The sequence below is a fragment of the Aethalodelphis obliquidens genome, unplaced genomic scaffold, assembly GCF_003676395.1.
Source record: "Aethalodelphis obliquidens isolate GAN/ISIS:26980383/991018 unplaced genomic scaffold, ASM367639v1 scaffold87, whole genome shotgun sequence".
Lineage (NCBI taxonomy): Eukaryota > Metazoa > Chordata > Mammalia > Artiodactyla > Delphinidae > Aethalodelphis > Aethalodelphis obliquidens.
In genome coordinates this window covers 3,235,224-3,251,841 of record NW_020838031.1, presented here as the reverse complement: position 1 = coordinate 3,251,841, position 16,618 = coordinate 3,235,224, and the positions used below count along the sequence as shown (strand labels likewise).

Genomic DNA, 16,618 nt, shown 5'->3' with positions numbered 1-16,618 from the left:
AAAAGGTCTGGTACCAGTAAGCACTCAAAAAAATCTTCTACTAAATTGTTAAACTGAATTAAAGACAGTGCTTCAGTCCCCAGTGGTGGGAACTTTATTGGATGTATACTTCACGTACCACCTTCTTTAATTCCTCATGTCAATCCTATGAGGACACTGGTGCTCAAAGAAGTGAAAAAACCACAGCCCTGAGATCAAAACCAAGTCTGACCATAGGGTGTATTTCGTGTCCCTGCTCTGCTGCATGGTCACATGTGTCCCGGGGCCACTTACACAACTTCTGTTAGCCTCAACGTTCTCCTCAATAAAACTGGAATGATTATCTTTTAGTGCATTAGTCCACTTTCTACAAGGGCATGAGGAAGGTAAAGGAAATCCCACCATTTATTGAGGAAGGGAAAACAGTGAAAAGCATAAACTAAAATGGAAAAAATGTTGCACTTGACATATTTCTTTGGGAAAAGTTTCAGAAATGGCACCTTGCCTGCATCTCTGGAAGGAATAGCTCTAAGTAGAAATTATACCTCAGAGGGTTGTCTCCACCTCTATGAAGAGGCAACATTTTTTGCACAGATTTTTATACCAATTATTTAAACACTATATCCTGCTGTAACAGTCTGCCCTGGACCCCAAATTCAGGGAAAATACAGAGAATGTCAAGTCACTGCATTTGCAATGCCATATCCGTGACCGTTCACTAAATGTTCCCCATCTATTCAGACTCCAGATCACACCACACAAGTAACTGCATGAAAAAGGATGGTGGGGCAGTAGCTGTTAACAACACCATTGGTACAACTGAAACTCCACATAAAGTGGGAATATGGATAGAAAAGCTGTTGTGACCCAATACTGGTCTTCTGGTCACATGACATCATTGCAGCTGATACGGTGGTAGAGAAACCCCAGAAAAAAATAGTTACTGAGTTACTAAGATGAGCTCTGAACTGTTGAAGTCAAGGGATGTGTATTTTTTTTTAATTTATTTTTAAACATTAGCTCAGATTCCTAATTTTTTTATTATAAATTTATTTATTTATTTTTGGCTGTGCTGGGTCTTCGTTTCTGTGCGAGGGCTTTCTCTAGTTGTGGCGAGCGGGGGCCACTCTTCATCGCGGTGCACGGGCCTCTCACTATCGCGGCCTCTCTTGTTGCGGAGCACAGGCTCCAGACGCGCAGGCTCAGTAGTTGTGGCTCACGGGCCCAGTTGCTCCGCAGCATGTGGGATCTTCCCGGACCAGGGCTCGAACCCGTGTCCCCTGCATCGGCAGGCAGATTCTCAACCACTGTGCCACCAGGGAAGCCCTATTTATTTTTAATTGGGGTATAGTTTCTTTACAATGTTGTGTTAGTTTCTGCTGTACAGCAAAGTGAATCAGCTATATGTATACTTATATCCCCTCTTTTTGGGATTTCCTTCCCATTTAGGTCATCATGGAGCACTGAAAAGAGTGCCCTGTGCTCTACAGTAGGTTCTCATCAGTTATCTACTTTATACATAGTAGCGTATATATATAATCCCAATCTCCCAATTCATCCCACCCCCCCTTTCCCCCTTTGGTGTCCATATGTTTGTTCTCTACATCTGTGGCTACTTCTGCTTTGCAAATAGGTTCATCTGTACCATTTTTCTAGATTCCACATATATGCGTTAATATACGATATTCGTTTTCCTCTGTCTGACTTACTTCACTCTGTATGACAGTCTCTAGGTCCGTCCATGTCTCTACAAATGACCCAGTTTTGTTCCTTTTATGGCTGAGTAATATTCCCTTGTATATATGTACCACATCTTCTTTATCCATTCATCTGTCGATGGACATTTAGGTTGCTTCCATGTCCTGGCTATTGTAAATAGTTTTAGAAGAATCAATGCATTGTGGGAAATAGTCTTGGGGGCAGAAGTGTGTGACAAGACAAGAGTGAACGGGTAAAGACGAGATCTTCAGCAGCAGCACAGGTGCAGGAGGATGGCGGCCAGGGAATATAAAATGATGGACAGTTTCCCAGTCATCTTACAAGACTGGTATAACCTCAATGCCAAGACTGGAAAAAGGTAGTGTAAAAAAACAGAATTATACTTAATTTAACTTATTAATATGAATGCAAAAATACTTTAAATTAGTAAAAATCCAGCACAGTATTAAAAATCACAGAGTTTATCCCAGGAAAAGGAACAATAATGTAATTTTGAAAGTCTTATTGATTTGTGTTTATAATATATATAGAAGTAAAAGAATGACAACAAAGAAGAGGAGGGGAAAATATAAATATACAGCTGTAAAATTCTTACTACATTTTATAAAAATATGTATTACTTTATTTAAATTAATTATATTTATAGTATATATGGTATAACATTGCCTGAATACAAATTGTGATAAATTGAAGGTGCATCACATAAACCGTAGGGCAACCACTGCAGAAAATAAAACAAAGTGCGATAGTAATACTCCAAGAGAAGTGATAAGGTATAATAGTGAAAGATACTCAACTGTAAATGAAGGCAGAAAAAGAAGAAAACAGAAAAAAGAAACATAGGAAAAATAGAAAGCTAACAGCAAAGCAGTAGACTTACACTCAAACATAGTAATCACATTAAATATAAATGGATTAAAGATAGCAGTTAAAGGAGAAACTTGCCAGTCTGGACAAAAAAGCAATATCAAACTATAGTATGTTTCCAAGAAATCCACTTTAAATATGAAGACACAGATAGGTTAAAAGTAAATGAATGGGGCTTCCCTGGTGGCACAGTGGTTAAGAATCTACCTGCCAAGGCATGGGACACGGGTTCGAACCCTGGTCTGGGAAGATCCCACATGCCACGGAGCAACTAAGCCCATGCACCACAATTCCTGAGCCTGCGCTCTAGAGCCCGTGAGCCACAACTACTGAGCCCTCGTGCCACAACTACTGAAGCCTGCGCACCTAGAGCCCATGCTCTGCAACAGAAGAAGCCACCACAATGAGAAGCCCGCGCACTGCAACTAAGAGTAGCCCCACTTACTGCAACTAGAGAAAGCCCGCGTGCAGCAATGAAGACCCAATGCAGCCAAAAATAAATAAATAAAAATTTATTTTTAAAAAAAGTAAATGAATGGAGTATAAAATAGATAACTAATGAGAACCTACTGTATAGCACAGGAAACTCTACTCAGTGCTCTCTGGTGACCTAAATGGGAAGGAAATCCAAAAAGGAGGGGATATATGTATACGTATAGCTGATTCACTTTGCTGTACAGTAGAAACTAACACAACATTGTAAAGCAACTCTACTCCAATATTAAAAAAAAGAAAGTGGGAAGGGTGGAGGATGTTGCTGTGTTACTTCTGTCAAACAACTAAAGGACTAGAAGAGAGATGGATGTTAAAGCAAAGAGTCCACAAGATGGAGAAAGGGTGCTATAGTGAGAACACACTACCTATGTGTGCATTTTTATGTAAAACCCTCAATCAAAGCCCATCTGTAAACTTTACAGTAAAGTCTATATTTGAAGTAAAAAAAAAAAAGTAAATGAATGGAAAAAGATACATCATGTTCATGCTAATCATCAGAAAGCTGAAATAACTGTATTCATACCAGACAAAGTAGACTTCAGGAAAAAGGAGTATTGACATAGATAAAGAACATTTCATAATGATAAAGTGGGCACTTTGTCAAGAATACTTAAAATTCCTAAATGTGTATGCTTTTAATAGAGCGTCAAAATACTTGAAGCATAAAATGCTTAAATAATACAGGGTTGAAATACATTATCTGATAGAATTAAAAGGAGAACAGACAGAATTATAGGTGGAGATTCCAACATACTCCTCCCAGTAGGTCAAGTAGACATTAAGTCAGTAAGAACAAAGAACGTTTGAACACTATCAATCAACATAACTTAATCGACATTACAGAACATACACCCAATCATTGCAGAATTTACATTGTTTTCATGTGCACGTAGAACATCACCCAAGATAAACTATATGTTGACCCAATAAAACAAGTCTCAAAAATTTCAAAAAAGATTAAAATCATACCAAGAATGTTTTTTTGAACACAACATAATTTAATTAGAAAGCAATAACAAAAAGATACCTGGGAAGTCTCCAAATGTTTGGAAATTAGGCAATCTGTTTTCAGACAATGTTATACCATATATACTGTAAATATAATTAGATGAAATAGAAAAGTTTCTCAAGAGTACAAATTACCAAAAAAAAAAAAGACAAGAAATAGATAATCTGAAAACCTTATATCTATTTAAAGAAACTGCATTTGTAATCTGAAACCTTATTTAAATAATTCCAAAGTCAAGTAGTTTTACTGTTAGATATTATCAAACATTTAAGGGGGAAAAAAGACACTAATTTTATACAAACTTTCAGAAGGGAATACTTCTCAATTTTATAAGGGCAGCATAACACTGATCTAAAATACAGACGAATCATCTTCATAAACACAAGCATAAGAATCCTTAATCAAATAGTAGCAAATCAAATCCAACGATATGTAAAAAGCATAATATTTCATGACCAGGTAGGGTTTGTGCAGGAAATCCATTATTTAGCATATGAAAATCAATCAATGTAATTAGTCACATTAACATAATAGAGGTAGAAAACAGATAAAATAGATTTCCTGAAAATTAGAAATTTTTAGTCATCAAAAGATACCATTAAGAAATAGACAGGATAGACTTCCCTGGCGGTCCAGTGGTTAAGACTTCACCTTCCAATTCAGGGGGTGAGGGTTTGATCCCTGGTCAGGGAGCTAAGATCCCACATGCCTTGCGGCCAAAATAAAAACCAAAACATAAAACAGAAGCAATAGTGAAACAAATTCAATAAAGACTTTAAAAATGGTCCACATCAAAAAACCCTTTAAAAAAAAAAAAGGAAATAGACAGGAAAGTCCCCAGATTAGGAGAAAATAGCTGTAATAAATATACATGACAAAAGACTTGATACCAAGATATATAAATAGCTCCCTTCCAAGTTAATAATTCACAGAAAATCCAACAAAACTCTGGCAAAAGATGTGAATAGGCACTTCACACACACACACACACTATATATATATATATATATATAAATGATTAATAAACACATGAAAAATTGCTCAATATCATCAGTCATCAGTACATAGCCACTAAAATGGCTAAAATGAAAAGGACAAATACCGTCTAATGTCGGTAATGATATAGAACAATTATAACTGTCCAACATTGTTTATAGAAGTATAAAATGGCGCAATTTTGGAAGTTTCGCATAAAATTAAACGTGTGCCTGCACACTGTGACCCAGTAATCACACTTTTAGATATTTACTCAAGCAAATGAAAACAAGAAAGAAGTATACAAGAATGCCCACAGAAGCTTTAGGCGTATTAGACAAAAACCAGAAACAACCCCAATGTCCATTAAGAGGAAAATGAAAAAACAAATTACATGCATATAATGGAATTCAACTCGGAAACATTCCCAAAGGAAAAAATGGACCAAGAACTCCTTGTTTTGTGCTGATGGAATCAATCCTGTTGAGGCATCGTTATGGGGGACGAGGCATCACTTCTGTGGAACCCACTTCTTGTTTCTGACATCCCCCTCCTCCACCTGAAGCATTCACACGCTCCACCTTTGGGTGGTCATTCCCAGGTGTGTAAATACGCTCTCAAGTGTCAGGGTTTTTTTGCTGTGTAGGGCAACTAAGCCCAGAAGAGGCTCCGAGGTGAGGGACCCCCTCTTGTGATGTATGTGGAACCCCTAGCCTGAAACCTTTGTGGCATTAGGCCACACAACCCACCTGGGGCAGTCGACTCAGGGCAACGTGTCTGTGTTGAGCTGAGGCTGGAGTGTGCCTTGACCGAGGGGGAGGCCATAGCTTACAGCCACTTCTCAAACACGGACGCTCAAACCCACGTGCATCTGTGGTGCCGTAACACCCAGAGATGCTGCCTCTCTGCTGGGAATGACCCAGTTTTGAGGTCCCGGCTAGAGGCCGGCCAGTTCCCCTCTGAGCAGCCAAGTAAGTCCATACCTGCCACCACCTCCTCTATGGGGTGCACACTCTCCCCCCGCCCTAGTCACCCAGGGCCAGGAGCCAGACACCTAGGGAAGCCCCTACACCCAGAGCCCTGAAGTGAGCCAAACCAGCCGGTCCTGAGCCTGCTGACCCTGCCTCACCTGTTCCTTCTCATGGAAGCCACAGTAAAGGCTCTCACCACGTTTCTCCCCTCCCTCTGCCTCCTGACCGACCCCGGAGCTTCCCCACGTGGCCCTCCCATGGTATGACGCACTCCTCCTCTTGGGATCTGTGAGTAACAAACTACCTTTTCAATGGCAGTTGTCTACTGATCTGTTGCTCTAACTTTACCTCAAATTTTCTATTTAATACACTACACTTTAACACAGCGGAGGGCAGCTTTCCCCCGAGCCAGTGGGCAAGGAAGCAGCGGGTAAGATAACTCCATGTGAGTGACCCCACCCTTCCAATCCCGTAAGACTTCTGTGCGTCTGTCAAACAGATGGGGAGAGACGAATGCCCCGATTCCCACTCTTTGTCATGGGGGGGAAATGAGAGCATGGCTTTAGCTGTTAAAATAATCTAAAATGCTGAACAGGGCACCCAGAGGAAAAGAATCAAAAATGCGTTCAGTATGGAGAGAGAATACATTCTCAGGTGGGATCACCAGTAGATGGGAGATGTGTCTGAAATGATCAGGATATAGTGTCTTTTTTAATTTTTTTATTGTGGTAAAACACACGTAACATAAAATGTACCATCACAGCCACTTTTAAGTGTATGATTCAGCAGCACTAAGTATACTCACACTGTTGGGCAACCATCACCACCGTCCATCCCCGGAACATTTTTTCATCTTCCCAAACTGAAACTCTGTGCCCATTAAACACTAACTCCCCATTCCCCCTCCCCCATCCCCAGACAAGCACCCTTCTACTTTCTGTCTGTATGAATTTGACAACTCTAGGTATCTTATATAAGTGGAATTACACAGAGCATCATTTTAAAGGAATTCCAAGTACTCTGTGATATTATTTTAAAAATAAAAATATATAGCAGATGCGCCTTCTCTCTGACTTTCATTTTTGCTTTGTGAAGGTAAATTTGTGCTTGATGAATGCCGTATAGACAATTCCATATTTTGCGTATGCACAGCACATAATTTCATAGGGACCTTACTGAAAAAGAAATTCCCTTCCCTGTATCTCAGCAGTCACTATGTGTTTTGCTTACTCAAGATCAGAGCCATCAAAGACACAGATGACGCCCATGGACAGAGTTAAAATATGCACAGTTTACATCAAAGCCCTGTGCAATTGAAGAGCAACTGTACAACTTACGGCACACCTTGAAAAATCCATGAGAGGAAATCAAATTTTTAGCAAATCAAAGAGAAAAACACTCACTAAGCAAATTCTGGAGGCTAGGAGAAACAATTTCTCGTAACAACAGTTCCAAAGCCCAAAAAGTACTAGAACAACAAATGCGGAACAAACTACAGCTCCCTTTAGCGTTAACCGATTTCAGTCTTTTGAGCACAACCTGAATGACCGACTGCATGTGATAAGCAACGTTGTTCTTCTAAAAAGCTTTTGGAGAGGGAGTTCTCAAAGGGAGCAGCTTCTATTTCTCATAAGCGAAGCCGATGAGGTATCACCTCACACCAGTCAGAACGGCCACCATTAAAAAGTCTACAAACGATAAATGCTGGAGAGGGTGTGGAGGAAACGGAACCCTCTTGCACTGTTGGTGGGAATGTAAATTGATACAGCCTCTATGGAGAACAGTACGGAGGTTCCTTAAAAAACTAAAAATAGAGTTGCCGTGTGATCCTGCAATCTCATTCCTGGGCATATTTGAGGACAAAACTATAATTCAAAAAGATACATGCACCCCAATGTTCATAGAAGCACAATTTATGATAGCCAGGTCATGGAAGCAACCTAAATGTCCATAGACAGATGAATGGATAAGGAAGATGTGGTACATATATACAATGGAATACTACTCAGCCATGAAAAGGAATGAAATAATGCCATTTACAGCAACATGGATGCAACTAGAGATTATCACATGAAGTGAAGTAAGTCAGACAGAGAAAGACAAATACCACGTGATATCACTTATATGTGGAATCTAAATATGATACAAATTTACAAAACAGAAATAGATTCATAAACATAGAAAACATACTCATGGTTACCAAAGGGGAAAGAGGGGAGGGGTAGATTAGGAATTTGGGATTAGCAGATAGAAACCACTACACAGAAAATAAAATTGATACAGCACAGGGAACTATATTCAATATCTTGTAATAAACCAGCACGGAAAAGAATCTGAAAAAGATTATACACACACACACACAGACACACATATAACTGAATCGCTTTGCTGTACACCAGAAACGAACACACAATTGTAAATCAATTGTACTTCAATTAAAAAAAAAAAATCTATTGTCTACATGGAAAAGAGGAAAAACTTCACAGTAGGAAGCTCGTGTGCGTCTGGCGAGAGGAACTCTGAGCAGAGCATCAGGAAGCCCATGTTCTAGGTGCAGTGCTGTCCCCTCCTCTGCTGGCTCAGCTACCTTCACCTCCCAGGGTAGGGCGCTCCTGCAGATCCCAGAAACAGGGTGAAATGCTCCGTATCGAAAAGGAAGACTCACCGTTCACTCGCCAAACACAATGCCTGGCCCTCTTTAATAAGCATTGAGTTTTGAGGTTGTACCACACTGACGATGATTAGAAAATGAAGCCCTACATACAAAACGTTTTGTTCTCCGGCTTCAGTTTCCCATCTCTCTTTCTTCCCCTCCACTGGATATGCTTCTCCGCATTCCTAAATGCTCTCAGTGCCACCCAGGCCTCGGCCTCAGTCTCGCATTCCACACAAGGATGGCTTGTCCTGCCGTGTCTCCAGGCCATCCCACCTCGCAGATGAGGATACTGAGCCTGGGAGAGGTAGACCCAGAACTCGGAGCCCCTGCCAGCAACTCAGGTGCTTTCCGGCTGGAGCCTGGAGGCCTCGACCTGCTGAAGGCCACAAAGTCTGCCATCTGACGGTGCCTCTTGCTGCAGGGAGAGTGGTCAGGCCTCCAGGATCATGGCACTGGGGCCCTGAGACAGGGTGGAGACACTCCTCACCTTCAGCCTCCCCAGAGGGTCCCACACAGGGCTGCAGCAAGGTGGTCCCAACCGGAATTCTGTTTTCTAATCCAAAGCTCGTCACCCAGTCAGTGCCTGCATCCCACAAATACACGCCTCTGTGCTTGACGAAGCAGCTGGAGAGAAGGGGGGACGGGGCAGTCATTCCCCTGAGCCTCCAGAGAAAGATTTAAGGCTGGAGTTGGGAATCGTGAAACTAAACTTCTCGAACACACCATTAGCAGCAGATCTCTGGGATTCCCCTTTATTACCATACAGATGCATTAGAAAGGAAGACGGATCTTTCTAGATGCTAGAGGTTTTAAACAGGCCTTAGCATGCCTCTGTTGGGCACCTTCCAGAAAGTTAGAAACAGCAGCTCCTATGTCTATTGTGGTGACTTGAATGTCAGATTCAAGGGCCCCGCCTCAAAGAAAATTGGTTTTGACTTTTCATAAGCTAGGAGAAGCATGTGAGGTGTTCATACAAATGTTAAAGAGCCTGTCTTTCTACCAAATGATAAACTAGAAAGAACCAAAAAGAAGAAAAAGAAGGAGAAGAGGGGAGGGGAGGGGGAGGGGAGGGGAGGAAGGGGAGGGAGGGGGAGGGGGCGCAGTGGTTAAGAATCCGCCTGCCAGTGCAGGGGACACGGGTTCAAGCCCTGGACCAGGAAGATCCCGCATGCCGTGTAGCAACTAAGCCCGTGCGCCACAGCTACTGAGCCTGTGCTCTAAAGCCCGCGAGCCACAACTACTGAGCCCGCGAGCCACAACTACTGAGCCTGCGTGCCACACTAGTGGCACGGGAGGGCAGGGGAGGAGGAGGGGACGGGGAGGCCCCTGTGACGGCAGCCCGGGCCAGAGCACACCGCAGCTCAGAGGTTGGGACCCTGAGGAAGACACACTTCTCCAGGCCTCCTAGACCAAGGCAAGGCTGCCTCTGTGTGGATCGTCACCTCCCCACGACAGAGAGACTCGCTGGCATCTCTGGTCTCCTTCCTCCACCAGGAACCTGCCCCTCCCCCACGCTCTGCCTGCCTGGGAGCCTGGGGCTGGCGTGCCTTCCAGGTACCTGCACTTGTTCTTCTTGACTCTTAAATCCACCCTGTTCCTTCTCATACCTCACGCATTGCCCAGCTTTTCTCCTTTTCTTTATACGTGTTATGGCATACCGAAAATACACAAGCGATGAAGACTGTAAAACAAGCACTATGGGCCAACAGTCCAGTTTATAGAAGAAGATTTTACTGAAACTGGTGAAGACCCCCCAGGCTGCTCTGTGCCGCACTGCCTGCCCCAGAGGCGACGGTTTTTAGGTGTTTATCATTCCCACACATGGATTTATGCTCTACCTTCAAAAGTATGTATCCTTAAACATATAAAATGTTGTTTTGTGTATTTCTGAACAAAATAATTGTTACTGTACTGCATGTATTTTTCTGGAACTTGCTTTTCTCACTGAGATTACGTATACAGAATGTATCCATGTTGATATGTGTAGCTGTAGTCCATTCACTTTTATAACTGTACAGTATTTTGTTTACTTGTTCATAAAAGAAATACTCCAACTATAAAGCAAGGATTCTGGACAGCAAATCGATGTGAGGAAATACTGCAAAGGGTCCTAAAATTTGAAAGAAACAGATCGTAGTTGTCAATCCCTGCTTTATTTTCCTTACTTCCTCACATCGATTTGATATCCGTAATTAATTTAAATGCTAGGTTTGTTTCTAGAGTGATTACTTACAGATAATTCCATGTTTTAAAGAACAGAAATAGGTACTTGTAGTAGAACACAGAAAAACTGGACTAATGGTCAAGTAATAACTACCTGGTCCCGTAGATCTCATGGCATAACTCGCAACATACAAGTCTGAGAGAAGAGCCATGGGGAGAAGGATTACACATCATCTAAAGGGTGCACCGGGGCTCAGATACTCCACAAAGGGAGTGAACTCTTACAGAAATGGAGCAAATCCATCTGCCAGTGAATACAATCATCCAGTCTGGCACCTTATGTTCATCTTCCGAACATCAAATGAAAAATAAAAAGTCAACTCTAGACAACTGCTTGGTGCCAGGAGAACCGAGGCTGGCATGGGAAGAAGTTGGGGCAGTGAGCGGGTTGGGAAAACGGCGGCCACAGAAGCAGCCAACACTCTGAAGAAATGGTCGGTCCATCTGTCTTCACGAGTTGTTTCAAGAAGGAACCAGCTGTCTGATATTGGGGAAAGTGGAGTAATAACTTGCATTTAAAAGAAAATTATATTAGAAAGCAGACGGATCTGTTCTGTCTTACTTGTTTCCAAATCACACCCAATGTCTTCATCCCAGTTTATTGGCTTTTGGAGCTAAGCACTGGGTATTTTAAATCATTTTGCAAAATTTAGCTAAGGGGACTAAATTGCCAGGAAACTTGAGAAATCCGTATTACTTGTATTCCACAAGACACATATCTGGAAATACACATGCCAACTGGACTGACCCAGCTACAGCATTCAGCCCCAGGGGAAGGAAGGGGGAGACAAGGACATTTCGGTTGTCCTCAAGTCTGTGTCCTTTCCTTAAAAACTCAGACACACCTTTCCTTCATGAAAATTCTTTCCTCAGTAACCAAGCTCACTTGGAACTTTTAAACCACAGAAACTACCCGAGGGTTTTGAAGACATACCATAAGCAAACCACAGAGAAGGAGCCTTGCCAATATTGTTTAATAAGTAAAATCGCCATGAGGTTATTGCTCACTGCTCTAAGGAGTGTGACAGCTGAGGGAGAGTAATTTGACTTCATAATCTCAGTTCTTTGATTTTAGGTGCAAGCTCCCCACAGCTCTTTCCCTTGCTCTGTCCCCACTCCTCCTCCTCCCCCTTTCCTTCCCCTCCCCTCCCCCTCCCCTCCCTCCCCCTTCCCCTCCCCTCCCCTTCCCCTCCCTCCTCCTCCCCCTCCCCTTCCTCTTCCCCTCCCCTCTCCCTCCCCCTCCCTCCTCTTCTACTGCCACCACAGACAGGATCAGGGAGAAAATTCCTCAGAACCTCATTCATTCATAGAATGCTTATCCACAGGATTAACACATAAACTTACGTTATCTGGAAAGATCCAGAAAATGGTGACACTGTCCACACACACAATCCCAGGCCAGCCGCACACAGGAGCAGGAGAAGGTACTGTTTTAAGATTTTGAAAGAGGGGCACCTAGACTTCAGCCCGTGGTCTTCAGCTGAGGCTTCGCTTCCCCGCTGGGTTGCTGTGGACAGGCTAAACCAGGCTTGACTAGCCAGCTGCATGCTTTCAGACAGACAATAATTATCAGAGGAGTGGGGAAATTACTCCCCCACTGCACGCCTTCCCTCCATCTTATCTCAATAGTTCAAAAATGCTAAAAATATAAACTATGATTCAGCTTTTAAAACTTCTGTGGTCCTGTCATAATAACAGCAGCTAGACGCCAGCGGGCAAGAAAGAAAATCCAATTACCCCTTCCCTGCTGGGCAAACCACCTTATCAAATATTTTCCTTTAGCCCCAGCAGTAGCTTTGCATGAAAGATCCCACCTGTCAGTTTTTCACATGTTGCAGTCCAAAACTCTCCGAGGCAGCATTTTTATTTTAAGTCAGAGGTAAGTTTTATTAAAAATGCCGGTTACAGCCAGCTGGTGTCAAACTGTTGGTCTGCTAACTAGGCAACAACTGAAGAGTCTGTTTCAGGAGGATGAGCACCACAAACTATAAACGACAACTTCTGAAGCAGGTCTGCCCTGAGCCGGGGGACCACAGAAGGGGGGAGATTCTGGCGGAGACAGGAGGATGGAGGAGAGGGGCATCTCCCTCACACCCCCTTCAGGTCACATATTCCTGTCTTAAATTCATTCCTTCTCCCATCTTGGACTGATTCCTTCTGCAAAACCCGATCACACAAAGACACATCACAGATTCACATCCCGAGTTTCCTGTTACCATATATGTTGTATTAGCGTAACATATGATATCACATACCAACAACATACATGTCAGACACAAAACGCCCCAGAAAAGACTCAGAAAAGGTCCTTTCCTACGGGGAGAGTGTTTTCACAAGCAGGTCCGTCACAGCCCAGAGAACTTACCCACCAGGCATGGGCGGGCACTGGCTGAGCGGCCGGGATGGCAGATGCGGAGAGAGCATTTCTCACCTGCCGAACTCCGATAAGGAATCCAGACGTGCCCCTCAGCTGCTACCCTCCCTAGATCCCTAGACACGGGATCCCGAGAACCTCACGTTAGGACACTAGGAGTTGCCATCCACCTGGCTGACGCTCTGCCGTGGGCACTGCGAAGCTGCAGGAGGGCAGGAGCTGCTATCACCTACCTTTCCCTCCTGGGGCTCAGGCAAACCCTGTTAACAAACCCGGGGGGGCTCTTAGCGGAAGACCACTAGTCTGGAGTCCCTCACCCCAGGCTCGCGCTCTGGTTCCCCATGCTCTGCTTTTTTTTTTTTTTTTTTTGCGGTATGCAGGCCTCTCACTGTTGTGGCCTCTCCCGTTGCGGAGCACAGGCTCCGGACGCGCAGGCTCAGCGGCCATGGCTCACGGGCCCAGCCGCTCCGCGGCATGTGGGATCTTCCCGGACCGGGGCACGAACCTGCATCCCCTGCATCGGCAGGCGGACTCTCAACCACTGCGCCACCAGGGAAGCCCCATGCTCTGCTTTTTAACCAACGCCAGCCTTGGTTTCCTTTCCCCACAGTGGAGGTGTGAATAGTCCCTCATATGCCGAGGGCATTGATGTCTTTGAAGATTACGTATGGGGACCAAGTTTCCACAAACAGTAGTAAGAAGACCTTGTACTTCTGATGTGCTCTCAGGTGAAGCCTGCGGAATTTCAGAATTCACAAGCAAGATGGCCAGATATGCACTGGTCACAACTCCCGAGACCTGACCCTTTTCATCTGTCCCAGCCCTCAGTGGCTGGCACCGTCACCTAGTGGAAAGCTAGAACTCTGGGGTCATCCTGGAATCTGCACTCCTAACCTTCCCTGCGCCTCCCCACCATGGTATTGCTCATAAGAGCCGGATGCCCTCCTGCCCCGGCGTCCGTCGCGTGTGTCCACACGTGTGTCCCCTCCTAGGGTCAGGCCTCTGCCCAAGCCCTGCTCCTTCTACCCCGCACGCTGCCGCCAAGCGCTCCAAGTCCAAAGGCGGGACCCCCACAGAAACCAGCAGGGCTCCTGGTGGCCTTTGGAAGACAGTTCCTGCTCCCTGGCTTGGCATACAGACGCCTCACTGGGGGCCTGGCAGTGGCCCTGCCTGCCTCCCTCTGACCAGCCCCAAATCCCCTGGGTTGTGCAAACCTCACTCTGAAGCCTGTGCTGTTCCTAGCCCCAGGCCCACCCTTCCCACCTGGCTGCCTGGCTACCCCGGACCTACAAGGACACGAGCTCCCCGAGGGCAGGATGGGCATGGCTTTGTTGTTCATTGCTCTATTTCCTGTACCTAGAACAATGGGTGGTACATGTGAGCAGGCATCTGATGAATACAGTTGAAAGACGAAAGGAATGTTCTTCAGGATTCAGAGTAAGCATCATTTTCTCTTGGGAACACTTCTTGGTTCCTATGCTTAATCTCAACAACGACATTTGTGGTCCTCCACTTGTGTGTCTTTCTGCCCACATCCGCCTGCAGGTACCTGTCGTATAGCATCTGTTGCTCTGTGTTCTGACTGCTGAGTTTCCCACATGTCTTCAGCGCTACGCTACGTGCCTCTGAGAGCGGAAGCTGTCTTGTGTCTGCTCTTGTGCTCTGTCTCTGCCTCTCTCTCCCTCTCCCCCTTTCTCTCTCTCACACCATTCCCTCTTCTCCTGCGTATCTGATACAAACAAGTAGGTACTCAGCCGTGCACCCTGCGTGCTGTAAGCATCTCTGCGGGGCCCATCATTAAGCACAGTGATGAATACATCATGGGCTACTCATACATTTTAGGCCATTCCACATTCACACCCGGATAAGGAATCTCTTTTCCAAGCTAATTCACGGGCCTAATGTTTTCAAGGACACGTTCAAATACACATCAACCATTCAGTTCCATGATGCAAATCTGATGAGCGACAGCGATTGGAGCTTTCTCACCAGGAATGTAACACCACCTCATTGAACAGACAATGGATGGTGTACAAAGGACAATGCATGGGTACCGCAGTGAGACGGGACGAGATAAACATGACATTTCCTACTTAATACGCTTTGTTTATTCAAGCGATGCCTGAAGGCTTTGTGTAAGGAGAAAGTGAGCCAGACAGATGAGAAGAGCAGGAAATAAACTGTTCTGAGGTATGGAACAGAAAACTCAAACACTTTTCCTCCCAAAGATTTCCAAATCTAATTCCAGTCAGGTTCCTTTCTCTCTTTTTCATGAATGGATGAGACAGGATGTGGGGAATTCCGGAGATCACTCTGTTTGAGATGACGGGGAGTGTGTGCCACCCTGAAAGATGCTTCTTTATCTGGTGTTTCTCATGGCTCTGGGAAGTATTTAAAGATGATCTCTTTCCCCAGCTGTAGGAGCCCTAAAAGCCCTGCAAATAAATCAGCCTGAGTTGGGGAGAACAGTACATTCACCCAAAAGATAACTACTAAAAATCACTGTGCCAATATTTGCTCTGTCTGGCTAAGTCGTGTCTGTGAAACCTAAGAGAGGAGCCAGGTCCCCGTGTGTCCCTCGTGGGCCTGAGCCTGCAGCCGGACAGAGAGGGGCCGGCCGGCGGGCCTGGGTGCAGACGCCGCATCTCTACTGACCAAGCGTGTGAGCCGAGTCCCAGGTTGCTCATCCATTCAATGAGGTGGGAAATAATACCTCCTTCACGGGGCTGCCAGGAGGGCTACGTGTGAATTTGCAAAGATACAAGTTAAAGAACCTGGTACACACGAAAGGCCCGCAATCGTGATTATTATGGTTTTGCTTCAACATTTCTGGTTGGTTGGAGGCCTCGTATGTAAGAAAATTTTCACTGACTCCAGAAATTGTAACTGACTAGCTTGGTTGCCAAGGAGACACAAAGTGGGTACCAGGTAGAGTTCTCTGAATGCGGGGGGTGAAGGACGGGTGAGCTCTGGCCTGGAAGCAGGATGTTGGCTGAGAGGGTATCACAGGATAAACTATGTCCCCCTGGGAAAGAAACGTTGGAGTCCTTAACCCCCAGGACCTCAGAATGACGTTACTAGGAGACAGCATCCTGAAAGAGGAAATCAAGTCATCAGGCCGGGCCCTGATCCAATCTGACTGGTGTCCTTTGAAGAGGAGATTAGGACACAGACACAGACAGAGGGAGGATGGTGTGAGGACACAGGGAGAAGACGGCCATCAACAAGCCAACGAGAGAGGCTTCAGAAGGAACCAGCCCTGCCGACACCTTGATCTTGGACTTCCAGCCTCTAGAACTGTGAGGACATAAACCGTTGTTGACGCCCTCGGTGTGTGGTACTTTGTTAAG

At 44.8% G+C, this 16,618-nt stretch overlaps 1 protein-coding gene across 1 annotated transcript in view; it reads right to left on the bottom strand.

Moving 5' to 3' along the window:
- DISC1 (DISC1 scaffold protein) overlaps positions 1 to 16,618 on the bottom strand; it is a 349,681-nt gene that overhangs the window by 130,742 nt on the left and 202,321 nt on the right. The window lies entirely within an intron of this gene.